The sequence below is a fragment of the Macrotis lagotis genome, chromosome 7 (assembly GCF_037893015.1).
Source record: "Macrotis lagotis isolate mMagLag1 chromosome 7, bilby.v1.9.chrom.fasta, whole genome shotgun sequence".
In the NCBI taxonomy this organism is placed as follows: domain Eukaryota; kingdom Metazoa; phylum Chordata; class Mammalia; order Peramelemorphia; family Peramelidae; genus Macrotis; species Macrotis lagotis.
Window position 1 is genome coordinate 21282266 of NC_133664.1, and position 14728 is coordinate 21296993.

A 14728-nucleotide genomic window follows, 5' to 3' on the forward strand; every position below is an offset into this window, starting at 1 on the left:
TGTTTTTCTGGTTCTGCTCATCTCACTCAGCATCAGTTCATGTAAATCCCTCCAGGCTTCCCTGAATTCCCATCCCTCCTGGTTTCTAATAGTACAATAGTGTTCCATGACATACATATACCACTGTTTGCTAAGCCATTCCCCAATTGAAGGACATTCATTTGAGTTCCAATTCTTTGCCACCACAAATAGGGTTGCTATGAATATTTTTGTACAAGTGATGTTTTTACCCTTTTTCAATCATCTCTTCAGGGTATAGATCCAGTAGTGGTATTGCTGTATCAAAGGGGATGCACATTTTTGTTGCCCATTGGACATAATTCCAAATCGCTCTCCAGAAAAGTTGGATGAGTTCACAGCTCCACCAACAATGTATTAGTGTCCCAGATTTCCCACAACCCTTCTAGCAATGATCATTGTCCTTTCTGGTTGTTTATCCTTTTCTAAGTATTTCATGGAGGTGTCTGCCATAAGTTTGATGCTGTTTCCATATTAAACTGTCAAAGATGTCCTAGTCATCACAGGTGTGACTCCAATGATGAATTCACAAACTGCCCAAACGCATCCTAGGTACACTTGACTTCCCAGAGGGTGATTGACTTTTCCCTTCCTCTCCTCCGGCTCCTTGCTTTATCTTCAGGAGACAGTAGCAATATATTTAACAATACAAGGCCAAGCACTATCCTTGGGAATCTTTGAGGTATGTATTGAAAATATGATTATCCCCATTTTACAGATGAATAAACTGAGGCCCAAGGGTGAAGACACCATCTTTTTTTTAAACATGAAGAGGTTAAAGGATTCCCACAAGTGGTGAATTTCTGCAACTTGATTCATTCTCTGGTTTCCTAACTAGATTGCCAGCCCTTTTTCAGGAGCATCTTGTTCACAGGCACAGAAAGACTTGTGAACATACCTTATGAGTCTTGGAAAGCACATTATCTGCTCCCTTACCTACTCCCCATTTGGGAATTCAATTCATTTCAATTAAAGTCATAAAGCATTTATTAAATGTTTGCTATATGTAAATAGGTTCAGTTACAAAAGATAAAACTAAATCCATATATTCTACTGGAATCTCATGTTTGTTCTACTGCAAAAAGTGAAGGAACATGAGTAGATGAATCTAAGTCCAGCACGTGACTTGTTAACATGGTAATAATCAGATTAGAAATTAGTGTTTGAAGTACCTACCCACTAGAGAATAACAACAAATTGAATACTGTTATTTTGTAAGACATGCTGAGGGATAGATAAAATTTAAGAGTCAACCAAAAAACCAATGTAGTTAAAATTAGAAGGGAATCAATCAGGTAAACAGGGAAATCTTCACAGCAAATTTCTCTGATAAATATGTCTCATTCTAAGATATGTAAGAATTGATTTATATACTTTCCAGGGAAGTACACATTGATAGTGAAGTTGGCACATGCATTGCCAGAGTGAGCTCAGTATTTGGGAGGCTCTGAGGGGAAGTATGGGAGAAAAGAGATATTAGATTAACAACCAAACTGAAAGTCTACAGAGCCATTTTGCTGATCTCATTGTTATATATTTGTGAAATCTGGACAATCTACTGGTAGGCCAAGAAACTGAATCACTTCCATTTTTAAATTGTCTTAGGAAAATTCTGAAGATCACCTGAAAAGATAAAAGTACCAGACACTGAGGTCCTTTCTGGAGCAGAACTGCCAAGCACTGAAACAATTACTACAGAGGGAGCAACTAGGATGGGCTGGCCACGTCGTTCTAATGTCAAATGTACTCTTGCCAAAAAAGACAATTTTATGGTGAACTCCCATAGGGCAGGTGTTCACAGGGGAGTCAGAAAAGGTGATACAAGGACACTTTCAAAGTCTCTTATAAGATCTTTGGAATCGATTGTGCAGCCTGAGAGACACTGGCAAAGGACCACCTGACATGGCATGCCCTCAGAGAGGGTGCTATGCTCTGTGAGCAAGGCAGAATGGAAGACGTTCAAAAGAAAGGTGAGATGTGTAAGTTTAGAGTAAGCACCCCAAGTGTTCACATGGACTATTTGTGCCCAAGCATCCCAAGCTCGTATTGGTCAGATCAGCCACAGTCAGACACACTGTAAAATCTAACACAGTGATATCATTTTTGTCCTTGGTAAAAACAAAGGACAACAACCAATAAGAATAAGAGCCATTCCCCAGTTGATAAATTATATAATTGACAAGCATTTTTCAGAGAAAAAAATCAAAGCCATCCATATTTTTAAAAAATGTTCTAAATAATGAGAGAAATGTAAATCAAAATATTTCTAAGACTCCATCTCATACTGATCAGAATGGCAAAGTTGGCAAAAGAAAGGGAGAGAGAGAAGGAAGGATGGGAAAGAGGGAGGGAGGAAGGAAGGAAAAAAAGTGACAGGCTAGAGAGATTCTAAGAAAATAGATAAACTGATTCTGGCAGAGCTGTGAGCTGGTCTAGTCATTCTGAAATGATATTTTGAACTATTCTCAAAGAATTATTAAACTACATACCTTTTGACCAACTATACTAACAGATTCGGCACTCAAAAGAGTTAAAGAGGAAAAAGACCCAAAAATAAAAAAAAAAAAACATAGCTTTTATGGTCACAAAAAAATAAAAACCGGGAGAGCAACCATCAAGTGGAAAATAGCTGAAGAAAGTATAGAAAATGTTACGTAATATTATTGTGCCATAAAAAAAATGATGAAGGGAACAGTTTCAGAGAAACCTGGGAATATTTGTACTAACTGATACAAATTGAGATGAGCAGAACCAGAAGAGTAATTTATATAATAACAACATTGTAAAGACAAATCATTTTGAAAAATTTGGGAACACAAATCAACACAATTCATCAACCACAATTCCAATTCTCATGATGAAACATACTACCCACCTTCTGAGGTGATAGACTCAGAGAGCAGATTATTTTTTTTCCTGTTAATGACCAAGGGAATTTATTTCGCTTGACTTTGTATTATATAATTTGTTGAGATTTTTTTTCCCCCATTTGGGGAAGGAGGAGAGGTACATGTGTGAAAGAATTGTGGGAGGAAGAAAAAAATAGAATTTAAACAGATTTTTTTTTATAATTTATACATTGTCATGATTTTCACAGTGGGTCATTCCCCTGGTCAAAGAATCCATCCAATAAGGACCAACCTAATGATAAGCCAGTACTTAGGTTTATCCTCCACAAACAGACATAGTCTTGTCCCCAAGTTCATATTCAAGAATCTTTTCAGCTTGGAAGAACCTGCCATCATCTGCACTAAACTTTCAGCTTGGGACACTATTACACTGTTGGTGGAGCTGTGAACTCATCCAACCTTTCTGGAGAGAAATTTGGAACTATGCCCAAAAGGCAACAAAAATGTGCATCCCCTTTGATCCAGCAATACCACTACTGGGTCTATACCCTGAAGAGATGATGAAAAAGGGTAAAAACATCACTTGTACAAAAATATTCATAGCAGCCCTGTTTGTGGTGGCAAAGAATTGGAAATTGAGTGAATGCCCATCAATTGGGGAATGGCTTAGCAAACTGTTCTATGTATGTCATGGAACACTACTGTTGTAATAGAAACCAGGAGGGATGAGATTTCAGGGAATCCTGGAGGGATTTGTATGAACTGATGCTGAGTGAGATGAGCAGAAGCAGAAGAACACTGTACACCCTAACAGCAACATGGGGGTGATGATCAGCCTTGATGGACTCCCATCAGTGCAACAATCAGGGACAATTTGGGACTGTCTGCAATGGAGAATACCATCTGTATCCAGATAAAGAGCTGTGGAGTTTGAACAAATTTCAGGGAACTATTTCCTTTAATTTAGGGGAAAAAAACATATCTTATTGTCTGATCTTGTTATCTCTTATACTTTTTGTTTCTTCCTTAAAGATGTGATTTCTTTCTCATCACACTCAATTTGGATCAATGTACAACATAGAAATAAAATAAAGACTGACAGATTGCTTTCCGTGGTGGGGTGGGGGAGGGAAGTAAGATTGGGAGAAAAATTGTAAAACTCAAAACTCAAATAAAATCTTTAAAAATTAAAAAAATAATAAAATAAACTGTTCCAGTTTCCCAAACACACCATCATCCTACCATGATGAGGTGGGAAAATATTTAAGCTTGAAGATCTTCAGCTTCATAATATTCCAACAAAGGACTTGAGGGGGCCATACCTTGTTGAAATATCTCACTCTTCCACAATTCTGAATTTAGGGTCATCCATTCTTGTCCCAAAATGAGAGATTTGTAAAGTGCTTAGCACAGTGTGTGGTACACAGCAGGAGCTCTGTAAATGCTTATTCTTACTCCTTCCTTATTCTTATCTTGGTTACACAATTCACTAACTGAGGCCAATACTTCTGCCATCTACCCTCAGCTCCTTGGTCTGACCATTTAAGGTTTTTGCTACAAAGCAGTCCATCTGGAACTAATTCTGGTCATCTGTATTTTATCTGGGCTGTTATTCCAGTCTTTAATGAATTCATTCAAAGCAGAAAGTCTGGTGATAAAAGACATTATTTAAAATGATTCCTGAGTGGCATTATGGCACCAGGGATAGAGAACCAAGAGGATTCTACTGTCAAGTCCCACTGACATATGTAGGCTGATTGCTTGCCTCAGTTTCCTCAACTGTAAAATGGAGATAACAACACACCTACCTCCCAGGATTGCTGTGAGGATCGAATTAGATTATATTCCCAAAGAGCTGCTTTTTCTCTTTCCCTATCTTCCATTCCCATACTAATGAACTTCCATGCTCACCACCTTTCCCCGTGGGAAAGTTGCTTTACAACTGGAATCTTCTTTGTTTGGAAAAAAAGACAAGAAACTGAAGGAATTTTTTGCTCTGATTTTTCAAGGTAATGTTTTATCATCCAGACTGGGACAGGCCAAAATGATCATTTTCTGCCAGCACATTTGAAAGCAACATTTGTGTCCTGAAGCTTTAGCCAGATCTCTTGGATTAAAAATTAATTGAATGGTCCTTGGGAGCTAGATCTGGCGCTAGTGAATGACCATCTTGCCATACATTTTTCAGATATTCATTATGGACTGTGAGGACCCACTAATAGTCCTCAAAGCAATTATGGTTCACTTAGCAGAGAAGGGGACACTCTCGTCCTGATTCTCTCTTGGGGTGATGTAGCATACTTTGGATTGTCTCCAGAAACATGACTGGGAGAAGGGAAGATGTCATCAAATTTTGAATAAACTTTTTACCCAGAGGAATCTATTTGCCTCCTGCTTATATGTGTTCAAAGTGGAGTTGACATAAACAAGACTTCATATCTATAAACAGCACTGAAGAAGAAAATATTAAAAAATAAAATGAAATCTGTCTTGTATGCTGAACACCTCTACCAAATAAATCACCCTCAGTCACTTTAATCGTGTCACTCTCTTGGCTCAAAAAATTCTGTTGCCTGAAGAGTGGATTCCAAATTTTTTCAATCATATTTCTTTTATTAGTAGTAAAAACAAACTAAACTAAAAACATTTGCATCTCAACATGTAAATATTCACTTTTAACTACTGTACTGTTAGGCACACTATAAAACTTATGCAAAAGAGAAAAATTTCAAAAGAATAAGCTAAAGATTCTATAGTATCTGATCCTAAGAAGTTCTGGACTCTGTTGAGTAGGAAGATGACCCAGCCAGTTTTAGCTTTAGGAAAATCACTTCGACAGCTAAGATGAGTGGATTGGAGTGGAAGACTTGATGAAAAGACTAAACAGGAGTTCATTACCATGGTCCTGGAGGAAAGGGGAGAGATTATGGCAAATTAGATCATGTAACAAGATCTGTTTCATCACAGTTCATCGGTGAATAATTGTTCCATAATACCAAAGGAAAATAGGGAGGCATTCGTTCACAGGCTGATGTCTGCCCTTCAGGGGCATCTGCAGTAGCCACTGAGTGACCTGGGAGAGTGGAGAGGCAAAGAGATGCAATCATGGAATCTTCACAATGATACCTGAGTGGCAGAACAATACTCCAAAGAGCTTGACTCTTTTTTATGTGGAATCATAGAATTTATTTTTTTAATTTTAGAAAGGTTTTATTTATTTTCAGTTTTACAATTTTTGCCCCAATCTTGCTTCCCTCCCCCACCCCCCACAGAAGGCATTCTGTTAGTCTTTATTTCATTCCCATAGTAAGCACTGATTTAAGTTGAATGTGATGAGAGAGAAACCATATCCTTAAAGTGGAAACGCATAGTATGAGTTATAGCAGAATTACATAAGACAATTTTTTAAATTAAATTAAAGGTACATAGGAAGTCTTTACTCTTTGTTCAAACTCCACAATTCTTTCTCAGGATACAGATGGCATTCTCTATCGAAGAGATCCCACAATTGTGCCTGATTAATGCCCTGTTGGTATGAGCAAGTCCATCAAGGTTGATGATCACCCCCATGTTGCTGTTAGGGTATATAATGTTCTTCTAGTTCTGCTCATCTCACTCAGCATCAGTTCAGGCAAATCCCTCCAGGCTTCCCTGAATTCCCATCCCTCCTGGTTTCTAATAGAACAATAGTGTTCCATGTCATACATAGACCATAGTTTGCTAAACCATTCCCCAATTGATGGACATTTACTTGATTTCCAATTCTTTGCCACCACAAACAGGGCTGCTATGAATATTTTTCTACAAGTGATGTTTTTACCCTTTTTCATTATCTCTTTAGGGTATAGACCCAGTAGTGATATTGCTGGATCAAAGGTGATGCACATTTTTGTTGACCTTTGGTCTTAATTGCAAATTTCTCTCCAGAAAGGTTGGATGAGTTCACAGCTCCACCAACAATATAATGGCGTTCCAGATTTCTGACATCCCTTCCAACATTGATCATTGTCCTTTCTGGTCATATTGGCCAGTCTGAGAGGTGTGAGGTCAGAGATGTCTTAATTTGCATTTCTCTAATAATTAGTGATTTAGAGCAATTTTTCATATGACTATGGATCGCTTTGATTTCCTCATCTGTAAATTACCTTTGCATATCCTTTGACCATTTGTCAATTGGGGAATGCTTGTCTTTTTTAAAAAAATTTGACTCAGTTCTCTGTATATTTTAGAAATGAGTCCTTTGTCAAAAATATTAGTCATAAAAATTGTTTCCCAATTTACTACATTTCTTTTGATCTTGGTTACAATGGTTTTGTCTGTGCAAAAGCTTTTTAATTTAATGTAATCAAAATTATTTAGTTTGTTTTTAATGGTATTCTTCATCTCTTCCTTCATCATAAACTGCTTCCCTTTCCATAGATCTGATGGGTAAACTACTCCTTGATCTTCTAGTTTGCTTATAAGATTGTTTTTTATGTCTAAATCCTGTATCCATTTGGATCTTATCTTGGTATAGGGTGTGAGGTGTTGGTCTAATCTAAGTTTCTTCCATACTGACTTCAAATTTTCCCAGCAGTTTTTATCGAAGAGAGAGTTTTTATCCCAATAGCTAGACTCTTTGGGTTTATCAAACAGCAGATTACTATGATCATTTCCTGCTATTGCACCCAGTCTATCCCACTGATCCACCACACTATTTCTTAACCAGTACCAGTTTTGATGACTGATGCTTTATAATATAATTTTAGATCTGGTAGGGATAAACCACCTTCTTTTGCACTTTTTTTCATTAAATCCCTGGAGATTCTCGACTTTTGATTTCTCCATGTGAATTTACTTACAATTTTTTCTAACTCATTAAAGTAATTTATTGGAATTTTGATTGGTAGGGCACTAAACAAGTAGTTTAATTTTGTTTTGTTTTTGTTTTAGGTTTTTGCAAGGATGGGGTTAAGTGGCTTGCCCAAGGCCACACAGCTAGGTCATTAGTAAGTGTCTGAGACCAGATTTGAACCCAGGTACTCCTGACTCCAAGGCCGGTGCTTTATCCACTACCCCACCTAGCCACCCCAAGTAGTTTAATTTTGGTAGAATTGCCATTTTTATTATATTTGCTTGGCCTATCCATGATCAGTTGATATTTGCCCAGTTATTTAAATCTGATTTTATTTGTGTGAGAAGTGTTTTGTAATTGTTTTCAAAAAGTTCCTGAGTCTGACTTGACAGGTAGACTCCCCAGTATTTTATATTGTCTGAAGTTACTTTGAATGGGATTTCTCTTTCTAGCTCTTTCTGCTGCATCTTGCTAGTTATATATAGAAATGTTGAGGATTTATGAGAATTTATTTTATATCCTGTGACTTTGCTAAAGTTACTAATTATTTCTAGTAGATTTTAGATGTTTTGGGGGGGATTCTCTAAGTATACCATCATGTCATCTGCAAAAAGTGAGAGTGTTGTCTGTTCCTTCCCTATTCTAATTCCTTCTATTTATTTTTCTTCTCTTATTACTGAAGCTAACATTTCTAATACAATATTGAATAGTAGGGGTGATAGTGGGCATCCTTGTTTCACCACGATCTTACTAGGAATGCCTCTGGCCTCTCCCCATTGCATATAATGCTTGGTGATGGTTTCAGGTAGATACTGTTTATTATTCTAGGGAACAATCCATTTATTCCTAGCTCTCTAACATTTTTAATAGGAATGGGTGCTGTATTTTGTCAAAAACTTTTTCAAGGGGCAGCTAGGTGGCACAGTGGATAGAGCACCAACCCTGGAGTCAAGAGTACCTGAGTTCCAATCCGGCTTCAGACACTTAATAATTACCTAGCTGTGTGGCCTTGGGCAAGCCACTTAACCCCATTGCCTTGCAAAAACCTAAAAAAAAAAAAACTTTTTCAGCATCTATTGATATAAATCATGATTTCTGATAGGTTTGCTATTGATATAATTAATTAATTATACTGACAGTTTTCCTAATATTGAACCAACCCTGCATTCCTAGGATAAATCCTACTTGGTCATAATGTATGATCCTAGTGATAACATGTTGTAGTCATTTTGCTAAGATTTTATTTAAGATTTTTGCATCTATATTCATCGGGGAGTAGGTCTATAATTTTCTTTCTCTGTTTTAACTCTTCCTGGTTTAGGTATCAGCACCATATTGGTGTCAAAGAAAGAGTTAGGCAGGGGCAGCTAGGTGGTGTAGTGGATAAAGCACCGGCCCTAGAGTCAGGAGTACCTGGGTTCAAATCCGGTCTCAGACACTTAATAACTGCCTAGCTGTGTGGCCTTGGGCAAGCCACTTATTAATCCCATTTGCCTTGCAAAAAACTTAAAAAAAAAAAGTTAGGCAGAGTTCTGTCTTCACCTATTTTTCCAAAGAGTTTACATAACATTGGAATCTGTTCCTTAAATGTTTGATAGAATTCACTTGTGAATCCATCTGGCCCTGGAGATTTTTTCTTAGAGAGAGTTCAATAATGGTTTGCTGAATTGCTTTTTTCTGAGATAGGGTTGTTTAGGTATTTAATTCCCTCTTCACTTAACCTGGGCAACTTATATTTTTGTAGATATTCATCCATTTCACTTAAATTATCAAATATATTGGCATAGAGTTGGGCAAAATAATTTTGAATTATTGCTTTAATTTCCTCCTCATTGTTGGTGAGTTCACCTTTTTCATTTATGATACTAGCAATTTGGTTTTCTTTCTTTTTTTTAATCAAATTGACCAGAGGTTCATCAATTTTATTGAGTTTTTTTGTTTCATAAAACCAGTTCTTGGTTTTATTTATTAGTTCAATAGTTTTCTTGCTTTCAATTTTATTAATTTCTTCTTTAATTTTTAGAATTTCTAATTTGGTATTTAACTGGAGGGTTTTAATTTGTTCCTCTAATTTTTTAGTTGCATATTTAGTTCATTGATTTCCTCTTTCTCTAATTTATTCATATAAACATTTAAAGATATAATATATCCCCTGACAACTACTTGAGTGTATCCCATAGGTTTTGGTATGTTATTTCATTATTGTCTTCATCTAGGATAAAATAATTCTTTCTATGATTTGTTGCTTGATCCACTCATTCTTTAAAATTAGGTTATTCAGTTTCCAATTAGTTTTGGGTCTATATCTCCCTGGCCCAATATTGCATATGATTTTTTATTGCATTGTGATCTGAGAAAGATGTATTCACTATTTCTGCCTTTCTGCAATTATTAGGTTTTTATGCCCTAGTACATGGCCAATCTTTCTGTAAGTACCATGTACTGCAGAAAAAACAGTATGTTTCTTTCTGTCCCCATTCAATTTCCTCCATAAGTTTATCATGACTAAATTTTCTAACAATCTATTTACCTCCTTAACTTCCTTCTGGTTTATTTTGTGATTAGATTTATCTAAATCTGAGAGTGGGAGGTTGAGGTCTCTGACTAGTAGAATTTTGTTGTCTATGTCTTCCTGTAACTCCTTCAACTTCTCTAAGGATTTAGATGTTATACGATTGAGTGCATACATGTTTAGTATTGAAATTACTTTATTGTCTTTGGTACCTTTTAGGAGGATGTAGTTTCCTTCCTTATCTCTTTTATTGCAATCTATTTTTGCAGCTGCTTTGTCTGAGATAAGGATTGCTACCCCTGCTTTTTTTACTTCAGCTGAAACAAAATGTATTTTGCTCCAGCCTTTTTACCTTTACTCCATATGTCTCTCTCTGTTTCAGATGAGTTTCTTGTAAGCAGCATATTGTAGGATTCTGGTTTTTATTCCACTCTGCTATCCACTTCCGTTTTAATGGAGAGGTCACCCTATTCACATTCAAAGTTATAATTATTAACTCTTTGTTGCCTTCCATGTTATCTTCCCTCTGTTTGTATTTTCCCCCTTTTTTCCCTTTATCTATATTCCCCAGTGTTTTGTTTCTGAATACTGCTGTTTGCCCTCCTATATCCAGCCCCCTCCCTTTTTCCCCCTTTCCCTTTGCCCCTTCTTTCTTCCCTTCCTTCTGTTGATTCCCCCTTTCCTCCCCACTCCCCTTTTCCCCTTTTAACACTTTAAAGGTAAGATAAATTTCTTAACTTAACTGAGTGTGTGTATATTAACTTTAAGCCAATCTGATGAGAGTAAGATTCAGGCAGTTCTCACCTTCTCCCTTCTTCCCCTCTATTGCAATAAGTCCTGTACCTCTTAATGTAATGAGATTTACCCCCAGTCAATCTCTTCCATCCTCTCATCTCTTTATTGTCCTCCTTTTTTAAGGAGATATTGTTTTTAAATCATTCTATCTGAGTCACAGAAAGGTCATGAGTGTCCATCACTTTTGCTTGTTTTCTCTACTAAAATTACAATTATTGAGAGTTATTAAACTTCTCCCAGGTAAGGATATGTCCATTTTCATCTTATTGGATAACAGTTTCTCAAATAAGTCATGCGTATCCATCTTTTCTGGCTAATTAAATTCTCTCTAATAGAGTTACAGTTCTTGAAAGTTGTTAAAGTTTTTCTTTAAGGCAGGGATATTTTCTTCAAAGCAGTTTCATCTTATTTGATAACAGTTTTTTCCCCTTCCCCCTCCATTTTTTTTTAAATTTTACCTTTTCATGTGTTTCTTGAGTCTCCTGTTTAAAGTCCAAATTTTCTGTTAAGCTCTGGGCTTTTTTTAGGGTTTTTTTTGCAAGGCAATGGGGTTAAGTGACTTGCCCAAGACCACACAGCTAGGTAATTATCAAGTGTCTGAGGCCAGATGTGAACTCAGGTACTCCTGACTCCACGCTGGTGCTCTATCTACTGCACCACCTAACTTCCCCACAAAAGCTCTGGTATTTTCATCAGGAAAAGTTGGAAGTCTTCTATTTCATTAAATATACATCTTTTGTCCTGGAAGAGAAGACTCAGCTTTGCTGGGTAGTGGATTATTAGGTCCTTCGATCCCTTAATGTTAATGCTGCCAGGTCCTGTGTAATCCTTACTGTGGCTCCTTGGTATTTGTTTCTTTCTGGCTGCTTGCAGGATTTTCTCTTTTATCTGATAATTCTGGAATTTGGCTACAATATTCCTTGGTATTTTCATTTTGGGATCCCTTTCCAGAGGGGATCGATGTATTTTTCCAATAATTATTTTGCGGGGCAACTAGGTGGTGCAGTGGATAAAGCACCAGCCCTGGAATCAGGAGTACCTGGGTTCAAATCCGGTCTCAGACACTTGATAATTACCTAGCTGTGTGGCCTTGGGCAAGCCTCTTAACCCCATTTGCCTTGCAAAAAAAAAAAACTAAAAAAAACAAACAATAATTATTTTGCCCTCTGGTTCCATGATATCAGGGCAGTTTTCCATCACTAAATCATGTAATATTAAGTCTAGGCTTTTATTTCTCTTCAATGTTTTCAGGAAAACCAATAATTATTAGGTTACCTTTCCTTGATCTATTCTCGAGGTCAGTAGTCTTGCTGATGAGGTATTTAACATTTTCTTCGATTTTTTGGAATTTTTTGGATTTGTTTAACCAATTCTTGTTGTTTCATGAAGTTATGGGTTTCCATAGATTCGATTCTTCTTTTTAGGGAAGAATTTTCTTCATTTACCTTTTGCAACTCCTTTTCCAATTGGTCAATTCTATTTTTGTAAGAGTTTTCCCTTTGTTTATTTGAGGTTTTGAGAGAATTTTCTTTTTTGCATTTGTCCAATTGTATTTTCCAAGGATTTGTTTTCTTGTTGCAAGGTGCTAATTTTCTCTTGGATTTCTTTTCCCAAATTTTCCAATTGATTTTTAAACTCCTTCTTTATTTCTTCAAGGAAATCTTTCTGTGCTGGAAACCAGATCATATTCTCCTCAGGAGTTCTACGTCTCTCTGAATTAGGATCTTTTCCTTCTAGGAATTTTTCTATAGTCCCCTTTTCCTGCTGGCCTTTCTTTATTTTCCTAAGATCTTGTGTTGGGGGAGGGGGACTGGTTCACAGAGGTTTGGTATTGAGATCCCTAGAGGCTTTGCTCATTGAGTGACTAATAGGGGTTGTTGGAGGCTTTTCTCCCTGGGTATAATATCTCCTCCCAGTGAGTAGGGGGGTAATAGAGGCTGGAACTTTCTCTCCAGCCCTTCCTGTAAGTCCCAGACTGTCACTCCCATGGCTATGCCTCCACTCTCTGATTGTTTCTCAAAGCAAAGTGGTTCCCACAGTGACATGGTTCTCAGAATGAAGTGGTTCCCACAACCAAGTGGTTCCCACAGCTATGTGGTTCCCACAGCAAAAGCCCCCAGGGCTGATCTTAGATTAGTGCTGCTCTTGCCCTTTCCCTACTGGCTGTTGGCACTCACCACATCCCCAATCCCGGGAGTTATTATGTTGTTTTTCTAGCTTCTCTTTCTGGGTTTTGTCGATAGGACTTCCATTAAGAGGCTTGTATCATATTGTTTATGATGGAAGATCAAGAGACCTTAGCACAGGGCCTGGCTTCTCTCCACCATCTTGTCCAGAAGTCCCAATGCTTGACTCTTAAGGAGAGAAGCTGATAGCTTACTCAACCAATGTGGGGATGAGCACAATTATATCAGATACCCTACACAGTTATAACAAGGGCAAAAATTCTTAGTTAAACACTAGCTAGAAGCAATCATAAGAGTTAAATAGTTTTCATTATGTGAAGTTCCTACAAACAATGCAATTAGGATATAAAGGGAAGCAGTCAATCTTTGCACCAACTCTGCAAAGAGTCTGTTATCCAAAATATATAAAAAACTAAAACAGATATACTGGATCAAAAACCATTTCTCAACAAATAAATGATCAAAGGATACAAACAGTTCTCCAAAGAATTGCCAACTATTCACAACCACATAAAGTTACTCCAAATCACTAACAATAAGAGAAATTCACATCAAAATAGGCATGAATTTAATTTAGTTTAAAGAAGGCAAATTGTTAAAGATGACAAAAATGAGAATAATTAATGGTGGAGAGAGTATGGAAAGAGGAACTTTAATACACTGTTGTTGGAGTTGTAAATTGGTCCAACCATTTTGGAAAGTGATTTGGTATTATGCTAAGAAAGTAACTAAAATGTTGTGTCTTCTGGTCCAGAAATCTCACTGGTAGGCATAAGACCCAAGGAGGTCAGTGATAAAAAGTATATGTCTCAGATATTTAAAGTGGCATTTTAACTAGAAACCAGTTTGTTCATCAATTGGAGTATGATTAAGCATATCCTGTTACACAAATGTGTTGGAATAGAACTTCCATATAAGAAACAATTTGATGAATAGAGAGAAACAAAAGAAGATTTATTTAAATTAATGCGAAATGAAATGAGAACCTGGAAATTTTTTCAGAATGATTACAACAATTTAAATGGAAATGATAAGTATGAAATAGTTGAAATTGAAAGCAGTGAAATTGTAATGTTGAAGCTTTGTCTCAAGGAAGAAATATGAAGTGGAATAATCTGAGCAGGGATCCCTGCAAATATCATCAGTCTTGGTTGTACTGATTAATTTGACTCAACTCTTTTTTTTCTCTTTTTTTCTCTCTCTCTATTAGAAGTGATTGCTCTCTGGGAGTGAAAATTGGAAGGGATATATCCAAAAATGTAAGTGATGTAAAGACAAAGGACAATGAAACTTTGGAAATGAAAAATTGAAATATTCTAATTTGTTCTGATTCTAAGATCTTTTATATTTAGAAAACACCATAATAACTATACATCTGGGCTTGGGAAAATTGAAAGAACATTCTGATTTGCAATCAGAAGACCTGGGTTCAAATCTAGCTCTTGCTACTTATCTTGTGTAAGTTGTTTGATTTCTCTATACCTAAACTTCTTCCTCTTTTAAGTGAAAGGGTGGGATGGATGATTTCTGTAAT

General features: G+C 36.6%; 1 protein-coding gene across 2 annotated transcripts in view; it reads left to right on the plus strand.

Annotated features, from left to right (window-relative positions):
• The window catches only part of TCAIM (T cell activation inhibitor, mitochondrial), a 53265-nt gene extending 38812 nt beyond the window's left edge, over nt 1-14453 (plus strand). Inside the window, exons 12-13 of one of the 2 annotated variants that reach the window (XR_012470443.1) lie at nt 1624-1988; nt 14405-14453. The gene's annotated coding sequence lies outside the window, so the exon portion shown is untranslated. Of the gene's footprint in view, nt 1-1623; nt 3999-14404 lie in introns of those variants that run through there. The other variant, XM_074195605.1, reaches the window with a different exon arrangement.
• The last annotated feature ends 275 nt before the right edge of the window (nt 14454-14728 follow it).